Source organism: Gigantopelta aegis, chromosome 12 (genome assembly GCF_016097555.1).
Source record: "Gigantopelta aegis isolate Gae_Host chromosome 12, Gae_host_genome, whole genome shotgun sequence".
Taxonomy (NCBI): Eukaryota; Metazoa; Mollusca; class Gastropoda; order Neomphalida; family Peltospiridae; genus Gigantopelta; species Gigantopelta aegis.
The window spans coordinates 52517039-52517423 of NC_054710.1; positions in this window are offsets into that span (position 1 = coordinate 52517039).

The window sequence follows — 385 nt, forward strand, 5'->3', positions numbered from 1 at the left end:
TGGCTACCACGATTCAGATTACCTTCTCCAACGTGTATGACTAGACATGTTAAATACTGACGTGGCTACCACGATTCAGATTACCTTCTCCAACGTGTATGACTAGACATGTTAAATACTGACGTGGCTACCACGATTCAGATTACCTTCTCCAACGTGTATGACTAGACATGTTAAATACTGACGTGGCTACCACGATTCAGATTACCTTCTCCAACGTGTATGACTAGACATGTTAAATACTGACGTGGCTACCACGATTCAGATTACCTTCTCCAACGTGTATGACTAGACATGTTAAATACTGACGTGGCTACCACGATTCAGATTACCTTCTCCAACGTGTATGACTAGACATGTTAAATACTGACGTGGCTACCACGAT